The 23,012-nt window shown below is 40.3% G+C and overlaps 1 protein-coding gene and 1 non-coding gene across 2 annotated transcripts in view; one reads left to right on the top strand and one right to left on the bottom strand.

Moving 5' to 3' along the window:
* The window catches only part of NEK11 (NIMA related kinase 11), a 288,926-nt gene that overhangs the window by 19,564 nt on the left and 246,350 nt on the right, over window positions 1-23,012 (bottom strand).
* On the top strand, window positions 10,714-10,820 carry LOC132521470 (U6 spliceosomal RNA). Its single transcript, XR_009540910.1, has one exon. It is a non-coding gene; the product is annotated as a U6 spliceosomal RNA (small nuclear RNA).

The raw sequence follows: 23,012 nt of genomic DNA on the forward strand, positions 1-23,012 counted from the left end.
ATCACAAGCACTGAAATTGAAACTGTGGTTAAAAATCTTCCAACAAACAAAAGCCCAGGACCAGATGGCTTCACAGGCGAATTCTATCAAACATTTAGAGAAGAGCTAACACCTATCCTTCTCAAACTCTTCCAAAATAGAGCAGAGGGAGGAACACTCCCAAACTCATTCTATGAGGCCACCATCACCCTGACACCAAAACCAGACAAAGATGTCACAAAGAAAAAAAACTAAAGGCCAATATCACTGATGAACATAGATGCAAAAATCCTCAACAAAATACTAGCAAACAGAATCCAACAGCACATTAAAAGGATCATACACCATGATCAAGTGGGGATTATTCCAAGAATGCAAGGATTCTGCAATATACTCAAATCAATCAACGTGATACACCATACTAACAAATTGAAGGAGAAAAGCCATATGATCATCCCAATAGATTCAGAGAAAGCTTTTGACAAAATTCAACACCCATTTATGATAAAAACCCTCCAGAAAGTAGGCATAGAGGGAACTTTCCTCAACATAATAAAGGCCATATATGACAAACCCACAGCCAACATCATCCTCGATGGTGAAAAACTGAAACCATTTCCACTAAGATCAGGAACAAGACAAGGTTGCCCACTCTCACCACTCTTATTCAACATAGTTTTGGAAATTTTAGCCACAGCAATCAGAGAAGAAAAGGAAATAAAAGGAATCCAAGTCGGAAAAGAAGAAGTAAAGCTGTCACTGTTTGCAGATGACATGATACTATACATAGAGCATCCTAAAGATGCTACCAGAAAACTACTCGAGCTAATCAGTGAATTTGGTAAAGTAGCAGGATACAAAATTAATGCACAGAAATCTCTGGCATTCTTATACACTTATGATGAAAAATCTGAAAGTGAAATTAAGAAAACACTCCCATTTACCATTGCAATAAAATATCTAGGAATAAACCTACCTAAGGAGACAAAAGACCTGTATGCAGAAAATTATAAGACACTGATGAAGTAATTAAAGTTGATACAAATAGATGGAGAGATATACCATGTTCTTGGATTGGAAGAATCAACATTGTGAAAATGACTCTACTACCCAAAGCAATGTACAGAGTCAATGCAATCCCTATCAAGCTACCACTGGCATTTTTCACAGAATTAGAACAAAAAAATTTCACAATTTGTATGGAAACACAAAAGACCCCGAATGGCCAAAGCAATCTTGAGAATGAAAAATGGAGCTGGAGGAATCAGTCTCCCTGAGTTCAGACTATACTACAATGCTACAGTAATCAAGACAGTATGATACTGGCACAAAAACAGAAAGATAGATCAATGGAACAGGATAGAAAGCCCAGAGATAAACCCACGCACATATGGTCACCTTATCTTTGATAAAGGAGGCAAGAATATTCAGTGGAGAAAAGACAGCCTCTTCAATAAATGGTGCTGGGAAAACTGGACAGGTACATGTAAAAGTATGAAATTAGAACACTCCCTAACACCATACACAAAAATAAACTAAAAATTGATTAAAGACCTAATGTAAGGCCAGTCACTATCAAACTCTTAGAGGAAAACATAGGCAGAACACTCTATGACATAAATCACAGCAAGATCCTTTTTGACCCACCTCCTAGAGAAATGGAAATAAAAACAAAAATAAGCAAATGGGACCTATGAAACTTCAAAGCTTTTGCACAGCAAAGGAAACCGTAAACAAGACGAAAAGACAACCCTCAGAGTGGGAGAAAATATTTGCAAATGAAGCAACTGACAAAGGATTAATCTCCAAAATTTACAAGAAGCTCATGCAGCTGAATAACAGAAAACAAACAACCCAATCCAAAAATGGGCAGAAGAGCTAAATAGACATTTCTCCAAAGAAGATGTACAGATTGAAAGAATGCTCAACATCATTAATCACTAGAGAAATGCAAATTAAAACTACAGTGAGATATCATCTCACACCAGTCAGAATGGCCATCATCAAACAATCTAGAAACAATAAATGCTGGAGAGAGTGTGGAGAAAAGTGAACCCTCTTGTACTGTTGGTGGGAATGTAAATTGATACAGCCACTATGGAGAACAGTATGGAGGTTCCTTAAAAAACTAAAATTAGAACTACCATAGGACCCAGCAATCCCACTACTTGGCATGTACCCTGAGAAAACCATAATTTAAAAAGAGTCATGTACCAAAATGTTCATTGCAGCTCTATTTACAATAACCAGGACATGGAAGCAACCTAAGTGTCCATCAACAGATGAATGGATAAAGAAAATGTGGCACATATATACAATGGAATATTACTCAGCCATCAAATAAAACGAAATTGAGTTATTTGTAGTGAGGTGGATGGACCTAGAGTCTGTCATACAGAGTGAAGTAAGTCAGAAAGAGAAAAACAATTACCGTATTAACACATATATATGGAATATAAGAAAAAAAAAAAAAAGGGCCATGAAGCACCTAGGTGTAAGATGGGAATAAAGACACAGACCTACTAGAGAATGGACTTGAGGTTATGGGGAGGGCAAGGGTAAGCTGTGACAAAGTGAGAGAGTGGCATGGACATATATACACTACCAAACATAAATTAGATAGCTAGTGGGAAGCAGCCCCATAGCACAGGGAGATCAGCTAGGTGCTTTGTGACCACCTAGAGGGGTGGGACAGGGAGGGTGGGTGGGAGGGAGACACAGGAAGGAAGAGATATAGGAACATATGTGTATGTATAACTGATTCAGTTTGTTATAAAGCAGAAACTAACACACCATTGTAAAGCAATTATACTCCAATAAAGATGTTAAAAAAGAAACATAAGAAGTTGCAACTCAGAACACTGATACCTGACCAGTAGTTCTTTTCACAGTGTGTACACTGGAAGTTGTTTGTTTGTTTTGTTTTGATTGTTTGGTATATTGTAATTGAGGGACAGGTAGCATGGAGCTTTTAAATGCACGTTACCCTTTGCTACTAAAAAATTATAGCGACTTGTTGAGACTCAGTTTCTAATCTTTACAAACAAATGAATGCCATGGCTTTTCATAACTCCCCCAAATTTATTACAAGGATGTCATAAAATATTTTAAGATATTAAAAAAAGTGTAAAGTATAATACAATGAACAGTCACATATCTATCTCCCAGTTTAAGGATTCAAGCATTAGCAAATGCAGCTGAAGCTCTGAATTCCCTCCCTAATTATAACCCCTTCCCAATCCCCACTATTCTGAATCTGGTGTTTTAACATCACCAAGCATTTAAAAAATACTTTTATTATATATGTAAATATGTAACCCTCAAAACAAGTAGCACTCTTCAGTGTGTTTTTACACTTCAAGTGGTACCATACTTGTTTTTATTCTTGCCTTTTTTGCTCAAAGTTGTTGATATTTATCCCCTTTGATGCTGGAGCTCACTGATTATCTGTGTCCCATTCCATCACTATTCTGCATTTGTTCTCCTGATGAAGTACCTTTCACGTTGTTTCTACCCCTCCCCCACCTCACTATCATTTTTACTAACAAAGCTGCTGGGAACACTCTTTTTTTTTTTTTTTAGCATCTTTATTGGAGTATAATTGCTTTACAATGTTGTGTTAGTTTCTGCTTTACAAAAAGCGAATCAACTATACATATACATATATCCCCATATCTCCTCCCTCTTGTGTCTCCCACCCACCTTCCCTATCCCACCCCTCTAGGTGGTCACAAAGCACCGAAGTGATCTCTGTGCTGTGCAGCTGCTTCCCACTAGCTATCTAGTTTACATTTGCTGGGAACATTCTTGCATACCCTCCTTGGATTCATTATACCTTAAACTACAAAATATACACATGCATGGAAAACTAAGCCTTTCAGACACTGTTCCTACATAAAGTCATTATTTTCAGAGTGATTTACCATCACTCATATTTGATCCTTTATAATGGCTCCAAGGTGGATATTTTATAAAAAGATGCAATCCACAGAGGGATAGAATGATTTAAAAATCAGAATTATGGAACGTTTGAAAAGCCCTGCAAAGTACCAAGGAGTCATCTAATCGAACACCTTCATTTTATAGACAAGGAAAGTGATTCCAGGATGGGGAAGGGACCTCCCCAGTGGTGAGCACTTGGCTTCAGAGTGAATCCTATACTTGTCTCCACCATGATGGACATACATATGAAATAAATATAATATAAATAAATCCTTTGCTTTTTCTTCTGTTCACTAAGACCCACTAAACAATGCACCATGAGATGTGGACCACTCGTAAGTCCTTCCTGGCTGAATTATGACTGTGCTTCCCTTGGTCAATTCAAACCACATTCTTAATTTTTCAAAAGTCAATTCCACCCTAGCTTTGCTGGAGTCGAAGCAAACATCAGAAGATAAAATAGATTTTCTAATCAAACACAAGAATAATTGGATTTGCAAAGGGAAATAAAATCATAAAGGAAACGAAATTAGAACATAAATATGTTTGGAAGAATTTCTCAGAACAAGAGTGAGTTATTACATTTGGGAAACTATGGGTTTCCTTGGAGAAGAATGAATTTTAAAAGCTGCCTGTCATTTGATGAGATTCCGTAAGAATTCCCTCTTTGACTAAACTTTAGTCAGGCTCCTCTGAGTCCATCCTCTCCTCAACAGGCCTCATCCTTGGCTGCAGTCTCTGTCCCACTGGGCCCAGCTCAGCAAGTATTCCCATGCCCTTCATACCTAACCAATTCCCCTTAGTAATCTTCCATCCACTGACCCCTCCCTGCCCACTGGCTACACATCCCCAGCTGACCCTGTTGTATTCAACGTGGAGGTCAATCTCTCTCCCCTATTGCAGTAGTCTTGAGTAAACTCTTCCTTGCCTGCTTGATTTCTGTCTGCTGCAATTTTTCTTGGACAGATTCATGTCTAAATGCCAGAATGTCACTGGGTCCCAGAATACAAACTGCCCATGATTAGGAGGACCGTGTCTTGGTTAACCTGAAAAGATTTTAATGTCTCTGTCAAATCTGAATGAGATCATTGCTGGGTACAGTAATCTTGGTTGTAGCTTTTTCCCTTTCATCACTTTAAATATGTCCTGCCACTCCCTTCTGGCTTGCAGAGTTGCTGCTGAAAGATCAGCTTTTAACCTTATGGGGATTGCCTTGTATGTTATTTGTTGCTTTCCCTTGCTGCTTTTAATACTTTTTCTTTGTATTTAATTTTTGATAGTTTGATTAATATGTGTCTTGGCATGTTGCTCCTTGGATTTATCCTGTATGGGACTCTCTGTGCTTCCTGGACTTGATTAACTATTTCCTTTCCCATGTTAGGGAAGTTTTCAACTATAATCTCTTCAAACATTTTCTCTGACCCTTTCTTTTTCTCTTCTTCTTCTGGGACCCCTATAATTTGAATGTTGGTGTGTTTAATGTTGTCCCAGCGGTCTCCGAGACTGTCCTCGATTGTTTTCATTCTTTTTTCTTTATTCTGCTCTGCAGTAGTTATTTCCACTATTTTATCTTCCAGGTCACTTATCCATTCTTCTGCCTCAGCTATTCTGCTGTTGATCCCTTCTAGAGAATTTTTAATTTCATGTATTGTGCTGTTCATCATTGTTTGTTTGCTCTTTAGTTCTTCTAGGTCCTTGTTAAACGTTTCTTGTCTTTTCTCCATTCTGTTTCCAAGATTTTGGATCATCTTTACTATCATTACTCTGAATTCTTTTTCAAGTAGACTGCCTATTTCCTCTTCAATTGTTTGGTCTGGTGGGTTTTTACCTTGCTCCTTCATCTGCTGTATATTTCTCTGTCTTCTCATTTTGCTTACTTTACTGTGTTTGGGGTCTCCTTCTTGCAGGCTGCAGGTTTGTAGTTCCCGTTGTTTTTGGTGTCTGCCCCCAGTGGATAAGGTTGGTTCAGTGGCTTGTGTAGGCTTCCTGGTGGAAGGGACTGGTGCCTGTGTTCTGGTGGGTGGGGCATGATCTTGTCTTTCTGGTGGGCAGGGCTGCATCCAGTGGTGTGTTTTGGGGTGTCTGTGAACTTAGTATGATTTTAGACAGCCTCTCTGCTAATGTGTGGGGTTGTGTTCCTGTCTTGCTAGTTGTTTGGCATAGGGTATCCAGCACTGTAGATTACTGGTTGTTGAGTGGAGCTCGGTGTTAGTGTTGAGACGGAGATCTCTGGGAGAGCTCTCACCAATTGACATTACGTGGGGCCAGGAGGTCTCTGGTGGATGAATGTCCTGAACTCGGCTCTCCCACCTCAGAGGCTCAGGCCTGACACCCGGCCAGAGCACCAAGACCCTGTCAGCCACACGGCAGATGAGTGGTTTATTACCAAGGATATTAAAACACAGGAACCAACAGCCAGATGAAGAGATTCATAGGGTGAGATTGAGAACAAAGAAACTTCAGTCCTCTTGGAGTTTGGAGCCCAGCACGGTGGCACATGGAGGCATTCTGCTTCACCAACCTGGAAGTTCTCTGAAACCCCTCCCTTTGGATTTTAATGGTGGCTTCACTACACAGCATGGTTGATTAAATCCCTAGGCACTGGTGATTAATTCAACCTCCAGAACCTCTTGGTTAACCTGAGATGGTCTCAGTGCCTGCCTGACACAGAAGCACTATCACCAATGGTGCCCGTTCCATTGTCAAAAGGGTCCTGGTTTAGACAATAAATTTTATGGCCACCCACATGTGATGTGAAATTTACTGGCTAAACTGTCACTGAGGACCTTAATGACAAGAGAACCTGTTGGACTTAAAAACGGTGTTACAGCAACTACAAAGAACACAAGAGAGCCGACTCTTTAAATGAGGACATTCCTTTAGTCCTGACTCCCTAGGCATAGTTACATTTGATTTTATGTCCCAAATTAAAATGTTTCTCCATAAATAAAAAATGATTTTCCTCACTTCGTATTTCGAACATGTTCACCCATTGCCTTTATTATACCTCTCCCTTGATGACTGCAGATGGGTTTATCACAGTACAGTTTACGAGACATGCATTCCAGAGTAAGAGGGTGGGAGGGAGGAGATAGAGCCTGGGAAAGCCCATGAGGCACAGGCCTTAGGAAAAACAGTGGAGTTAAGGGAAGCACTACCTCATTCTCCACTGAGTATCATTAAAGGACTGAAATGAATTTGCAAAACAATAACTGAAGCTGACACCTGCTCTTGACAGGTGGGAGCAGATCAAGATTGAGCTGTGCTTTTACTGCTGTGGAAAGAGGGCCAGGCAGGAAGGAATCCCCTACCACCTCCCACATGGAAACGCTGCGTTTCTTGTCTTCTTTCCTAACACCAAAGGAGGAGACCCCTCATTAAGGTGAGGTTTGTGAGAAATTTTGAGCAATGTTTTTTTTAAGTTACTTCTACTTATTTGAAAATATCTGCAAGAGACCCTTATCCTGCAGAGCTCTCCCACGTCTGATGGGATGGGCTGAGAGTTGCAAACCCTGTAGGCAAGATCTCAGGCTCTGGCTTTAGGGTACAGATGGGCTGGGGGATGGAGGGGAAAAGGGTTGGATTAGGGTAATCTCCAAATTTCCTCCTACCAGGAAAGTCTAAGATTCTCCCCGCCGCTAGGTTTGTTCGCCCCATTTTACAGGCAGGAAGATTTAAGTGGGGAGAGAGCAAGGTCACTGCGGGGGGCCTCTTGACTTCAGTGTTCAGTATGTGACCTGCAGGACAAGATCGCCAGTTTAGAAAGAGGAACAAAGGCCGTCAGAAGGGTGTTTTACCCGTGCTACTCAAAGTACGATCCTGCCCACAGCATCACCCCTCACAGGAACTGGTTGGAAATGCAGGCTCTCAGGCCCTACCCAGACCCGCTGGATCAGAATCTCCGTTTAACAAGACTCCAAGTGATTCGTATGCACTTTAGAGTCTGAGAAACACTGGCTGGAGCTGTGGATTACACTTTGAATAGCAGGACTCCAAAAAGCATTTCAAGCTATGAAATAGCTTTTGAAGAAAATGCTGATGCTTTTATGGGATCAGGCCAGCTTTCCAAGCTCCAAGGCATCACTTCCCATACCAGCACCCTCTACAGAATTATTAAACTTAAATTTTTACAATATGAATTTAAATCTGATAAGAGCAATAGAAAAGGGGCCTTCATGAATTTTGGGCTGAAGCGTGTGCTCTCTCTCTCTCTCTCTCTCTCACTCTCTCTTCTCTTTCCTTCTCCCTAAATCTCTGATGCACAGCTTCGCATTAGTAATAATCTTGGATTCATAGCACACTCTCAGCATTGTGTTTGTCTTAAGAGGAGGACGCCAGCCTTGTTTGGGTTGGAGATTATGAATTATAGTTTGTTTGGCAGTTTGCTGGGTTTGCTTGCCCATGTTTGCCCCTGACTCCTAATTCTGCAACAGCTAGAAGTCTCTCTGCTTAAATAAGCAGGAAACCTCTTTCCCTTCAATTTAGGAAATACTGTATTCTAATTTTATCTTACTGATCATCTGACTAAGGAGTGAAAAACAAGCATAAACCTGTGTTAATAATTTTCCCACCTTTTCTTTGTATCTGGGGCAGATACTGCAGAAATCATTTGGTGTGAAATGAAGTTTCAATTAGTTCTAATATATGGGTAGTCTTGGGAAGAAACAGGAAGAATTAAATTGCAGGTTTTAGTTGAACTACATGAAACTGCTACTTTTACAAGTTAAAAAAGTCAATATTGGCAATTTCATTTAGTCAACCTAGTTAGAATGTTTCAGTTAAGAATTTCTTGACCTAAGAAATATTAAGAGGGTTGACAGTGCTATTTGTGGAGGCTGGGTTGTCTCTTTTATTTGGAGATACTTTTTGGAAGTTGGGGCAAATGCTTTGAACACTAGACAACCATCTTTCTATTCTAAGCAGGCAGGGACACGTGGGCTGTGGGAAGGTCAAGTTTGGTTATAGATTCAGGATGAATGTATGTGTCCTAGAAGGAGGCTTATAATCCTCTGCATCTGTGAAATATATAAATGATGACACAGAAATATAGATAGTTGACACACAAACTAAGGTAAGTTTATTTCCTACTTCCTTTTTATGTCAGGTGTAGTTAATACTTGAACTCTGACAGGAGTATGAAAAGAAAACTCCCCCCTCTCTACGTTAGCATCAGTCTTTAGCTGGAACGTGAGAGAAGAAGCATCAAAGTGAAGTGTAAGAATCTCATCTCTTTCTGGGTTAATTGTCACAGTTACACTATAGGCCTGCTGTGTTCCATGGCACGCTGGGCATAATTCTATGATTGGCCAAATTGCATCACATTCTAATTATGTGTGCTGTCCTGGGATCACACTTTGAGTTGAAGGTGGAGACCATGTCTTATTCGTGATGATGTGTCCAGTGGCTTCAAGGCAGCTTGGCACACAGTAGGCATCAATAACTGTTTTATGCCAAATTTTAAAATTTGTGGAACAAATGATGACTTTTAATAACTAATCACATTAACAAAAATTGAAAATATTACATTAAAAATCTTTGTGGATTACAGAAACCAAGTTGGCATTAAATATCAAGGGTCACATCCTATGAACAAATAATTATAATAAAATCACATACCCTATGAACCAGTAATTACAAGACATTTATCTTAGGAGAGAGTCTGAAATTCAAAAACAACATTAGGTAAAAAAAAATGTTTGTCAACATTATATATGAGTTGGAAAAACTGAAAACAACTTAAAAACCCAAGAGTAGGATATAATATTATAGATAAATAAATGATATTTTGGGGAATATTTAATAACATTGGAAAATGCTCAAGTAAGGAGGGGGAGAAAAAACATGACACTAATGTCCTGCTTTTTTTTTTTAAACTTAGCATCACATCACAAAGATGTCCCAAGTATTCAAAATTCTGCCAAAGTAGTGTTTGTAATGGCTGTAGAATTCTATTGGATACAAATACAGTAAGTTAGTAACTATGTTTTATAAACATACACATGTACACACACTAAAAATAACATGCATGGGGTAATATGCATATTGTCTGGCACCTTCTTTTTCTCAGGTAACAACATAATCTAGACAGCTCACCACAGAAGCACACACAAACCTTCCTCAGTTCATTTTCATGCTGGGATACTATTCCATTGCAGAGACATGCATTGATTTTTCAAAACAATTTGTATTGATACTTTCAGGTATTTATAGCTTTTTTCTATTAAACAATCCTGTGATAGATACTTTAGACAAACATTTCTGTGCATCTATGCAAGTACATTTGTGGGATAAATTCTGAAATTGCTGGATCAAAGAGAATGTTCACTTTAAGAACTTGAATAAACTTTGGCAAAGTGTCCTCCAAATTGTTGCCCCAATGAACACTGTATGAAGGCACTGCTTCATTTTAAAATGGAAATAGGGGATGGGATATATTTGCATGGGTGTATTTGAAACAGAGCTCATGAGCTCCTGCAACACATGGAGCTATGAAAACTGGGTCTCCCTCCCTCCTTCCCTAAGCGCTTCTCACTCTGTCTTCCTTCCCTCTTTCCTGCCTTTTTTCTTTTCTTCCATCCTTCCTTCTCCTTCCCTTCCTTCCCTCCACGTTCCTCCCTTCCCTCTCTCCCTCCCTCCCTCCTACCCTCCCTCCCTTCCTTTCTTCCTTCCCACCTTGTTATTTGATCTAATGGGAGGAGAGACGGGGGAACATTAGAGTGAAGGCCAGTGAAGAATTCGTGTGGCAGTTAGAGAATTAGAAGAGAACAGGAAATGGGCTTAGCTGGAGGTAGGGTGCTCCCTCTGGGAGGACATAGGCTGAAACTGGACCCACACAGAGGAGGGCAGCATGGCCCCTGCCTAAGGATGACGTGCCATTCTGTGACGTGTTCCATATTTTACGGTAACTGTGAGGTGAGCGTGCGCTCACTAACCTTATTGTGGTAAGTGTATCAAATCATGATGTACATGTATCAAATCATCACCTTGTACATGGTAAAAGATAAGCTAAGGCATATTGAACAATTTAAGAGTTTATTGAGCAAAAATAGATTTGAATGGAGTGGCGTTAAATCAGAAGTGGTGAGGAGCCTCCACTGACAGGAGCTCAGGGAGATCCTTTACAGAGAAAAGGTGGAAGAACAGTGAGGAAATCATTGACTGGCTGCAGCTTCAAGCCTGATTGGCAGTTTGTGCTCGGTTGTCCCTAGGTTTCAATTCCGTAACCTCGAGGCATTTATAGGATTAGATTTTGGTTTGCTGATGTTGGCTGCATCAGCATCAGAGCCACCACAGACTAATGACCTATTAGTTTAATTCTCTTAGTGTACACCTTAACCTTACACAACGTTACATGTCAAATATATCTTGAGAAAGCAGGAGCAAAAGTTGGAAGCAGACTGTTGGGGGGAATACAGTGCACAGAAATATGCAGTGTGGGCAAGTCGGACATGGGTGAGGACAATTTGGATGTGTCTCTAATTTTCATGGGCATAGAAAGGATTTGTGGAGGATCCTTGTTTAAGATGCAGATTCTGATTCCGTAGTACTAGAGTGGGGCCTGAGATTCTGCATTTCTAATGGGCTTCCAGGTGACACTGATGCTACTGGTCTGGGCCTACACTTTGAGGAACAGGACTTAGTTGACAAAGCTCCCTGCCAGAAACAACAAGCAGAAGCCTCAGCAATCAGTGGGGAGCAGGTGAACATTACTGTTTAGAGCCAGGAGCGCCCCCTGCAAATGTTACAAGGTGATAAAATAACAAGCTGGCTCAGCCTGTCACTGCTTGCTTCATCCACCAGATCCAGCCTGGCCCACAGCAGCACAAGGACCAAACAATGTTGCATTAAACCTATGCTTACTTTCCCCACTCTTACAGGAACCCTTACTTTTAAATCAGATCGTATTTTATTTGCTTCATCTCCAAAAGTCAATAATAACTTCTGTCACACAGAGTCCTTCAATAGTTCCTTGATTCATGTAATATCTGGTATCGCTGACACTGTCCCAGGTTTAAGTGACAATTACCTGCCTTTGGTTCAGTCCAGGGTGCCCATAGCCTGCAGCTGGAGATATAGAGGGCCCGCCCATTACTTTCTTTATCGGATGAGAAGAACAAAATGGAGCTACTGCCAGAAGGCCCAGCATTAACGTGTGTAATTTCAGTTGGGCTTTACAGCACTGCAACTTCCCTTGGGATTAAACCACTTGAAAGCTCCTCTACAACCTCCCCCTGTTCCACCGAGATATTTTCTGAAGCGTTACATCCGGCAAAGCTAAGGTTGTTAATATATGTTTAGGAACCAGTATGCTTTCACATTTAATTCTTCCTGTGTGATCATTTCTCTACCATCAGTCCTTGCAAATCAAGAGAAGTTTAAACGCTACAAAAATTCACAAGCTGCAGTTGACAGGAACATTTTTCACCTCTTTGATCCAAGCCAGACAAGTGCATGATGCTGGCAGGCTAGCTGTTCCCTCTCTCAGCTCCTGCCCAAGGATAGGGAGCCCAGATGATAGCCAAGAATACATACACACACACACACACACACACACACACACACACACACACACTCACTCACACACACACACACACACACACACACACAATCACTATACAAACAAGAGCTCCGGATTGAAGCCTTAGGAAAACTAGTTGATGCTTGTTCTCCTTTTCAAAACATAATCAAGATGACAAGACTCAGACAAGCACAGGTCTTAAGAATTCTGTCACCTGATAAAGCTCTTCAATGTATCCTCTGTGTTTATACCTAGAAAGGTGTTTGCATTTAAGAAATAGGTTTGATGTGAGTGAGTGTTGTATTCCTCTAAAGCCCTGGGGATATGCAGGGTCAGCTTTTTGAGTGATAGATACAAATTAAGGATCCATGAGAAAAATTTCTAATGTGTTTGTATTCACTTTAAATTTTGCTCTAATTAGGGATCATTAAAATATATGACGGTTAGCAGTTAGGTTGTTTTATGCTTGATTCATGCTTTCATTTGCATTAAAAAGTTCTATTTGAGTAGAAAATCAGAGAGGCATAATGTTTCTTCCTTTTTCAAGAAATTAGGATGTTTGAATTCTATGTTTATAATAACCACAAAACGATTGTCTACCTGGTGTAAGAAAGAAAACAAACAGCTTGTGTGTGTGTGTGTGTGTGTGTGTGTGTGTGACACTTAGGATTTCATTAGTTTAATTTAGCTCCTCACTCACAGAGCAGACCACAGTATCAACAGTATTAGTCCACGGGAGATAGCATTTAGAAGAAAATATCTCTCTAAATTCCTGTTATCGTTTCAAATTCCCAAAGGTAAATTTTCCAGACTTCTGAGAGAAGTAGCATATCTGGTGTTGCCAAAACCCAGATGCAAATAAATATATCAATATAGGCGCATTTTACAGATAATTGAAACTCTTATTTTTCTATCATTTCATGACACCAAATACAACATTTAAAATGTTGATATGTGTTCAACATTTACTATGATCTATGATTTTCTTGTGTTTTTTTTAATGTGGACCACTTTACTTTTAAGTCTTTATTGAATTTGTTGCAATATTGCTTCTGTCTTATGTTTTGGTTTTTTGGCCATGAGGCATGTGGGATCTTAGCTCCCCAACCAGGGATCCCCTGCACCAGCACCCCCTGCATTGGAAGGCGAAGTCTTAACCACTGGACCACCAGGGAAGTCCCTACTATGATATTCTTAATGAGGTTTTTATAGTGCTCAACATCCTTTTCTACCCTAAATATAATAAGAAAAAAATGAAAGAAATGGTGATAAATATATACATGTGTACACACATACTAGTCATTTCTTGACCAAAAAAATAAAAAGTTTTACCATTATTATTGCAAAATATTTCTATAAGGAACATGAGCAATACCAGAGAAACTGGCAACCTCTTACCTCAGTGTGAAAAACAAACAGCTTTTTGAGAGTTATCTTTACATATACACACATAGAAAACCATATAGGTCTTTACACATTTATATGGATGACTTAAAAGAAATATGAAGGAGGAGCTTAGAGAAACTCCTGTCCCAGGACCACTGAATGTCAAGGCTCTTTTCCACCAAGGATGCTGAAGGAACTGCTCAGGTTTCATGGAGCACCAAGAAGCACATAACCCAGGTCTGCTCCAAGGACACCTCTGACGTGGTGGGCTGGCAAGCTGTGCAGTTACAAAGCTACTGCCTCAGCTCCAAACCCACTCCTCCCTACTCTGCATTAGGATGCTGAGCCCGACTCTGCTGACCATATTTTCGTTTTGCCAGCTGCTCCCTACTAGGCTCCGCCTGCAGGGGGTGCCAGAGGGAGACAGGTGAGTGGGAGAACTTACCTCCCATCCCTGTGAATGGCAGGCTGACGCCACTCCACGCCAGCAGCTGGTGAATCCACTTCTGGTTTCTCCGACAGTTTGGAAGATATAAACTGCTTGAGATGCCCCATTATGTTGTTACACAACTCCTGTATTTTCTGTATTTGTCAATTTTTTCTGCACAGATACAGACTGTACTTCCTTCTACTGATGTTCAGAAGCAGCCAAGAAACATCCCTCTGCAGCTGACACTCAAAACGTGCAAATGCCAGAGCCTCTGACATTGCTTTTCACTCTTAAGTTTGAAAAGGTAGTTGTCATGTACAAACTAAAAGTTAAAAATTAAAAAAAAAACCACTGAGATGGAAGAGAATAAAGACAATACAATCTTTAGAAAGTAATAGCTAAATTGTTCATCAGTGAATTCGTCTATGAAATCTCTCCCCATCTAGTCCTGAGAATTCATCTTTGAGGCCCCACTGTCTCCTATGAACACCACCCATCAAGCCTCACATGAAAGCCCTGCTCCTTACTGCAGCCCTAAATATTATCCAGAGAAAACAAACCTCTGGTTGTCTGAAAACTGCCCTTAAAGCCCATTTTCCTTACATGTAATCACAGTCCATCTAGGGGATTATTAGAGATGAGTGAGCAATCTTTTGAAGACTTGGGGATACCATAAGGAAGAAACCCATTTGTTTGATGCCTCCCTATTTCATTCATTCATCCACTCATCCTTTAGTTACTTATCGAATACCTAATCTTTGTGCCGAAGAACCAAAGAATCCTGCCTAAATCATCTTTGTATCTTTTTTCCACGGACAAAATGCAATAAGGAAGTCATATAATCATATCTGCCTTTCAAAATATACTGTTTCACCCTCACATTTCTGAACATGAGGGGAGTTTTCTTTATAATGCTCTTTAGGCTGTCTGGCAAAAGACTCACTTCCTAAGTTAATTTACTCACCACCTATCCTTCCACTTAGGCAGATAATCGTGTCACACACACACACACATACACACACACACACACACAAATTACACAGCACTTGTCTTGTACCCAAATAACCTAATCTAAAAGAATCTTAGTATGATTTGGGGGGGTAATGAAACCTCATTGTCTGGGAGGTGTGTTTAATGAGAACACTTTCCTGGTCTTCCTCCCTTGTTTAATGGGATCTCACAGCCAGCATCATGGTGTCCGTGATTGTGGGAGATCAATGTTAGCCTGCATCTCAACTAGGAAATAACTCATTTATGACTTTTTAAAGTAATCCAAGTAACAGCTTCAGAGACCAACTTTGTGTTGCTTTGGTTTTCCCAAAGACTCAATTGGGAAAGAATGTATACTAGTGAATTTTCATATGTTTTTCCCAGTACCATGGCAGGCAAAATATTCACACAGAGACCAAGAGTCCTGATATTCTGGAGAGATACAGGTCAAGCAAATAGCAGAAAGCATTCTGGAGGAACTAAGTAGCACCTAGCATTTTACAGAGTGCATTAGAGAGGGCAGAGTTACAAAAACTAGCCAATAGTGGCTGCACTTAAATGGAATCTTACCAATCCTTAGGGGAAAATATAAACTTTTACAAACTACAAAAGGGCCCTAATACAAAGAACAGATCATCTCAGTCCAGAATAGAGTGGGACATGCAGAAGACCACCAGCAAAACATGTACCATACAAGGAGGAGAAAAATCTAGTCCAGACTGGACAAGTAATGCTGTAAAAGGGTAATCGCCAAGTCCTAGGGAAGGAGGTGGAAATTACTGTGCTCACTCCATCTTGTCCTCTGCACCCTTTCATTTAGCCATCAGATTTCTGCATTCATAAATTGTTCACATGCCAAAGGTAAAGGTAAAGTTGATCACGTTCCGCAAATACGTGAGATGTCTTTAGACAGTTCTGAGTTAAGAAACCCCTCCATGCTTTAATATATCAAGACTTTCTTGGCTATTATGGGTAATATATATATATATGTATATACATATACACGTGTATATATATATATATATATATATATATACACACACATATATATACGTGTATATGTATATGTATGTTAAGTCTTACGTGGATAAGGCCTGAACATTGGCAAGCCAACACAGCAGAACCCCTTCCTGAAGACTGATGAGGCTCCGCATTGAGTTACTTATGGATGTTATTCTGTGTCCTGCTTATCTTAGAACATCTATAATAGTGATTGTACTTTAGCACTCCTTGATTAGGAATTGACCATAAAAATAGAAAGTCAAAACACAGTTAGTTAATTAATGCATGGCAGTAGGGAAACATACCCATCAAATCAGCCAAGGGCATCCCTGTCATTTATTCCTCAGAGACTTCAAATCAAAATCTGCCTTCAGTTTTGCTCTTAACCCTTCTTCAAGGGTCACATATTTTTAATAAAAAAAGTAAGAAGGAAACATTTAATTCTAATTAAAATCGACAGATTGTAAATTCTCTAGGGTACTCCTAGTCTTACTTTTTAATACAGTTAGACCCCCTGGAAGACTATGTGGTCTAGTTCATCATAGGACAGCTTTTTATCACCAAAGAAGCCACATTTATGAACTTCATATCTGCATCTCCTGCAGGATTGTTGAGGATGTGTCTTCACTCAGTATGCTCTATATGGAGACAAAAGCTCTGTCTTCCCTGAGGAACCAGCAACAGTCACATCCTTGATAATGAGAACTAATAATTCTATCATCTTTCTCTGTTTTCACTTGGCTTCCTGGAAGCTCAGAGCCATACCGTACACTCAGCCACAGCAACTATGGTCATACATTGACTACCCCTCACTTCTCTCTGATATTCATTTTCTATACATATTATTTTATTAGAGGCTTATTGTATATTGCATTTTATGTAATAATGAATTAAATAAACTTCTCTCGGGTGTAAGAGGTAAGCTCTGATCAGCAAAACATGCTATTCACATGTATCAACTGGTAACTCGATTTTCAGATCCCTTTGACAAAGAGTTAGAGAATAAATAAAGTTTTAAGTAAAATTTCAGTCTCTCAGCAGCAAAGCCTGTGTCTCCTATTTCTCTCTTCACTCCATCATTCTCTGCAAACAGCAGGGGCTCAGTAAATGCTACTGAAGGCAGTAAGGACTAACATTGCTTATTGAGGGTTGAGTCCATACTTCTTGGAATTTTATGTGGACTGGGACTGGAACTTGATTCCTAAATAGGAGGTGTAGGATTAGAAGATAAGTGGAGAAGATTTTAATTTCCCTTCTGAGGAGTCCTCTGATCTCATAGAGTTGGGCAGACTTGTGGAAATCTGGGTGCATGATTACAAGCTGTCCTGAGGCTTCTGCCTGGTGGAGTTCCAGAGAGTTTGACAGCATTGCAGCAGCAGGGGACAACCTTGGGCCCAGGACTCTAATGGACAATCGTCCAGGACCAATGACTAGAGCAAGAGACAAGAGAGACAGAGCCCTGTGCCTGAGCAGCAGCCTACACCTCTGTAAGCTGCATTCTCTCACCTGCCTGCTCCCCTCAAATCTCAGCCAGTTCTCTGCTTTTCTCCATGATGTACATCATAATTTTCTGGGATTGGAACACTGCTATTGAAAAAATACACTAGAAAATAATCCTTTCTTCTTTCCTCTTGTGAGATAATGCAAAGGCGGAGGTGCCCTGCCTTGTCTGAAATTCCTTTTGTCAGTCTCATTTCTGCCCTGACATTGATGAAGCTGTGCAGTTTGACAAGAGTAAGACAGGACCACATGAGCTCAGCTTCCTGCCCATGTTGCTGTCCAGGCTGGTTCTGTAACCGAGCACTAGAGCAGGGCTCCAAAGCCATGGCATAATCAGCACTTTAAAACAGAGAGGCTGAGACACCTCTGACGTGCTTGAGAAAATCTATTCCTGTATCTAGCATGATTAGTCTGTGGAGAGACCTGGTTGATGAGTTGAAAAGATAACTGTACCCATGGATTAATTACTGTTGTTAAAATAATCACACTACCCAAGGCAATTTACAGATTCAATGCAATCCCTATTATAATACCAACGGCATTTTTCAAAGAACTAGAGCAAATAATTTAAAAACTTGTATAGAAACACAAAAGATCCCAAATAGCCAAAACAATGTTGAGAAAAAAGAACAAAGCTGGAGGCATCATGCTCTGTGATTTCAAACTATACCACAAAGCTGCAATAATCAAAACAGTATGGTACTGGCATGAAAACAGACACATTGATCAATGAAATAGAATGGAGAGCCTAGAAATGAACCTACACTTATGTGGTCAACTAATCTACAACAGAGGCAAGAATACACAATGGAGAAAAGACATCATCTTCAGTAGATGATTCTGGGAAAACTGAACAGCTACATGCAAAAGAGTCAAATTGGACTGCTTTCTCATACTATATACAAAAATAAGCTCAAAATGGATTAAAGACTTAAACATGAGACCTGAAACCATAAAACTTCTAGAAGAAACATAGGCAGATTTTCTTTGACATTGATCTTAGCAATATATATATATTTTTAGATCTTCTCTCAGGCAAGGGAAGCAAAAGCACAAATAGACAAATGGGATTACATCAAACTAAAATGCTTTTGCACAGTGAAGGAAGGAAACCATCGACAAAACCAAAAGACCATCTACTGAATGGGAGAAGATATGTATAAATCACATATCCAGTAAGAGGTTAATACCCAAAATATACAAAGAATTCATACACCTCAATATCAAAAAGCAAATAACCTAATTAAGAAATAGGCAGAGAACCTGAATAGACATTTTTTCTAAAAAAGACATACAGATGGCCAACAGACACATGAAAAGATGCTCAACATCACTAATCATCAGGGAAGTGCAATTCCAAACCACAATGAGATATCACCTCACATCTGTCAGAATGGCTATTATCAAAAAGAAAAGAAGAAAGGAGCTTCAAGATGGCAGAAGAGTAAGACGTGGAAATCACCTTCCTCCCCACAAATACATTAGAAATACATCTACATGTGGATCAACCCCTACAGAACACCTACTGAATGCTGACAGAAGACCTCAGACCTCCCAAAAGGCAAGAAACTCTCCATGTACCTGGTTAGGGCAAAAGAAAACAGAAAAAACAGAGACAAAAGAATAGGGATGGGACCTGCACCAGTGGGAGGGAGCTGTGAAGGAGAAAACGTTTCCACACACTAGGAAGCCCGTTTGTGGGCGGAGACTGTGGGTGGTGGAGGGGGGAAGCTTTGGAGCCATGGGGGAGAGCATAGCAACCAGGGTGCAGAGGGAAAAGCAGAGAGATTCCCACACAGAGGATGGGTGCTGACCCGCACTCACCAGCCTGAGAGGCTTGTCTGCTCACCCGCCAGGACTGGTGGGGGCTGGGAGTTGAGCTCGGGCTTCGGAGGTCAGATCCCAGGGAGAGGACTGGGGTTGGCTGTGTAAACACAGCCTGCGGTGGCTACTGCGCCACAGCTAACCGGGAGGGAGTCTGGAAAAATTTCTGGAGCTGCCGAAGAGGCAAGAGACTTTTTCTTGCCTCTTTATTTCGAGGTGCACGAGGAGAGGGGATTAAGTACGCCACTTAAAGGAGCTTCAGAGATGGGCGTGAGCTGCGGCTATCAGCACGGACCCAAGAGATGGGCATGAGACGCTAAGGCTGCTGCCGCCGCCACCAAGAAGCCTGTGTGCAAGCACAGGTCACTATCCATACCTCCTCTCCTGGAACCCTGTGCAGCCCGCCACTGTCAGGGTCCCGTGATCCAGGGACAACTTCCCCGAGAGAACACACGGCATGCCTTAGGTTGTTGCAAAGCCACATTGACCTCTGCCGCCGCAGGCTGGCCCCGCATTCCGTACCCCTCCTTCCCCCCCGGCCTGAGTGAGCCAGAGTCCCCGAATCAGGTGCTCCTTTAACCCCGTCCTGTCTGAGAGAAAAACAGACGCCCTCAGGCAACCTACACGCAGCAGCATGGCCAAATCCAAAGCTGAACCCCAGGAGCTGTGCGAACAAAGAAGAGAAAGGGAAATCTCCCCCAGCAGCCACAGCAGCAGTGGATTAAATCTCCACAATCAACTTGATGTATCCTGCATCTGTGGAATACCTGAATAGACAACGAATCATCCCAAATCGAGGCGGTGGACTTTGAGAGCAACAAAATATATATATTTTTTCCCTATTTCTTTTTTTTCTCAGTGTGTATGTGTATGCTGCTGTGTCTGATTTTTTTTGTATAGCTTTGCTTTCACCATTTGTCCTAGGGTTCTGTCTGCCCATTTTGTTTGCTTGTTTTCTTTTTTTTGGAGAGTTTTTAGCACTTATTATCATTGAGGGATTTGTTTTTTGGTGTGGTTGCTCTCTTCTTTCTTCCTTTCTTTATTTTTAATTACTTAAAAAATTTTTTTAATAATTATTTTATTTTATTTTATCTTTTCCTTTTTTCCTTTCTTTTACTCTCCCTTTTATTCTGAGCCGTGTGGATGACAGGCTCTTAGTGCTCTGCCCAGGTATTAGGGCTGTGCCTCTGAGGTGGGAGAGCCAAGTTCAGGCCATTGGTCCACCAGAGACCTCCCAGCTCCACATAACATCAAATGGTGAAAATCTCCCAGAGATCTCCAACTCAACACCAAGGCCCAGCTCCACTCAACAACCAGCAAGCTATAGTGCTGGACACCCTATGACAAACAACTAGCAAGACAGGAATACAACCCCACCGATTAGCAGAGAGGTTGCCTAAAATCATAAAAAGGTCACAGACACCCCAAAACACACCACCAGACATGGACCTGCCCAACAGAAAGACAAGATCCAGCCTCATCCACCAGAACACAGGCACTAGTGACCTACAACAGGAAGCCTACACAGCCCACTGAACCAACCTTAGCCACTGGGGGCAGACACCAAAAACAACGGGAACTACAAACCTGCAGCCTGCAAAAAGGAGACTCCAAACACAGTAAGATAAACAAAATGAGAAAACAGAGAAACACACAGCAGACGAAGGAGCAAGGTAAAAACCCACCAGACCTAACAAATGAAGAGGAGATAGGCAGTCTACTTGAAAAAGAATTCAGAATAATGATGGTAAACATGATCCAAAATCTTGGAAATAGAATGAAGAAAATACAAAAAACATTTAATAAGGATGTAGAAGAACTAAAGAGCAAACAAACAATTATGAACAACACAATAAATGAAATTAAAAATTCTCTAGAAGGAATCAGTAGCAGAATAATGGAGGCAGAAGAACGGATAAGTGACCTGGAAGATAAAATAGTGGAAATAGCTACTGCAGAGCGAAATAAAGAAAAAAAAAATGAAAAGAATTGAGAACAGTCTCAGAGATCACTGGGACAACATTAAACACACCAACATTCAAATTATAAGAGTCCCAGAAGAATAACAGAAAAAGAAAGGGACTGAGGAAATATTTGAAGCGATTATAGTTAAAAACTTCCCTAATATGGGAAAGGAAATAGTTAATCAAGTCCAGGAAGCACAGAGAGTCCCATACAGGATAAATCCAAGGAGAAATACGCCAAGACACATATTAATCAAACTGTCAAAAATTAAATACAAAGAAAGCATATTAAAAGCAGCAAGGGAAAAACAACATATAACGTATAAGGTAATCCCCATAAGGTTAAGAGCCGATGTTTCAGCAGCAACTCTGCAAGCCAAAAGGGAGTGGCAGGACATATTTAAAGTGATAAAAGGGAAAAACCTACAACCAAGATTACTGTACCCAGCAAGGATCTCATTCAGATTAGATGGAGAAATTAAAACTTAAAGACAAGCAAAGCTAAGAGAATTCAGTACCACCAAACCAGCTTTACAACAAATGCTAAAGAAACTTCTCTAGGCAGGAAACACAAGAGAAGGAAATACCTACAATAACAAACCCAAAACAATTAAGAAAATGATAATAGGAACATACATATCGATAATTACCTTAAATGTAAATGGATGAAATGTTCCAACCAAAAGACATAGACTGGCTGAAAGGATACAAAAACAAGACCCATATATATGCTGTCTACAAGAGACCCACTTCAGACCTAGGGACCCATAAAGACTGGAAATGAGGAGATGAAAAAAGTATTCCATGCAAATGGAAATCAAAAGAAAGCTGGAGTAGCAATTGTCATATCAGCCAAAAGGGACTTTAAAACAAAGACTAGGGCTTCCCTGGTGGTGCAGTGGATGAGAGTCCACCTGCTGATGCAGGGGACAGGGGTTCGTGCCCTGGTCCGAGAAGATCCCACGTGCCGCAGAGCGGCTGGGCCTGTGGGCCATGGCCGCAGAGCCTGTGCATCCAGAGCCTGTGCTCCACAACGGGAGAGGCCACAACAGTAAGAGGCCTGCATAATGCAAAAAAACAAACAAACAAAGACTGTTAAAAGAGACAAAGAAGGACACTACATAATGATCAAGGGATCAATCCAAGAAGAAGATATAATAATATATAATAATATTATAATATTATAATATATAATATATATATAATAAATAATATATAATATATTATATATAATATATATAATATTATATATATTATATATTATATATTATATAATTATTATAATAATATATATAATAGTAATATTATAATATAATATTATAATAATATATAATAATAGGAGCACTTCAATACATTAGGCAAATACTAACAGCCATAAAAGGATAAAGCAACAGTAACACAATCATAGTAGGAGACTTTAACACCCCACTTTCAACAATGGACAGATCATCCAAAATGAAAATAAATAAGGAACACA

The sequence above is a fragment of the Lagenorhynchus albirostris genome, chromosome 5 (assembly GCF_949774975.1).
Source record: "Lagenorhynchus albirostris chromosome 5, mLagAlb1.1, whole genome shotgun sequence".
Classification (NCBI taxonomy): Eukaryota; Metazoa; Chordata; class Mammalia; order Artiodactyla; family Delphinidae; genus Lagenorhynchus; species Lagenorhynchus albirostris.